The sequence below is a fragment of the Gekko japonicus genome, unplaced genomic scaffold (genome assembly GCF_001447785.1).
Source record: "Gekko japonicus isolate JY-2015 unplaced genomic scaffold, Gekko_japonicus_V1.1 scaffold323, whole genome shotgun sequence".
Lineage (NCBI taxonomy): Eukaryota > Metazoa > Chordata > Lepidosauria > Squamata > Gekkonidae > Gekko > Gekko japonicus.
This window is the reverse complement of record NW_015168661.1, coordinates 980,954-981,764: the sequence shown is the minus strand read 5'-3', so window position 1 is coordinate 981,764 and position 811 is coordinate 980,954.

The following is an 811-nucleotide window of genomic DNA, read 5'->3' as shown; positions in this document are numbered from 1 at the left end:
CCCCCCCCCCCCGCGCGCGCACACAGACACACACATGCACACAGCCCAAGGCAGCCGGGGTGGGTGGGTGGCCTTTCTCGCACCCCGCGCGCTTCTTGCCGGAATGCCACGCCACGTTTTGCAAAAGAATGTGCAGCCTTTGGACAGGTTTCATCTGCAGGACGGTCAGAAATGCACGGCTAGGCGTGCATGCCCGCACTCCTTCCGAAATGTTCACAGCAGGAAGATTGCGGCTAGACCTTCTCAGCCTACCCCCAAGCAACCTCCAGGGCTAGTTGGAGTTCCATGCCCAGGTTGGATACACACCTTGAGTCCAGGGAGGAAGGCCTCTCTTCGAAAACGAGAGGAACAGGAAGAACCAACCTTTCCCTGGAGGAAAAGACTCCTGGAAACCTAATTCCAGATGTGTGCGGGGGGAGGGGCTGGTCAACTCGGAAAAAAGCACTCTACACATGCCAAGAGGTACTCTGTGCATTTAAAAAAGCCCTCATATCTATTTTAAATCCAGTTTAAAAATGCTTTCCTGAAAAATTCAGCAGACATAGCAGCAGCTTCGACAAATGCAATGCAACCTCCAGAGTTAGCTGAAAGTTCATCTGCAGCAAACAGGCACATTAACGGTTATAGAGACATACTTGTGCAATTTAAAATATTCATTGTAATGCCATTACCAGGCCATTTCAACATGCCTACAGCAACCTCCAGGGTTTTCTGTCTATGCTTCCAGCTACCTGGAAGTTTCATTTTGGAAGGCTTGGGGGCATGGAAAATAATTAGATTTTAACCATCCACTTTTCTCTGAAGAGTCACG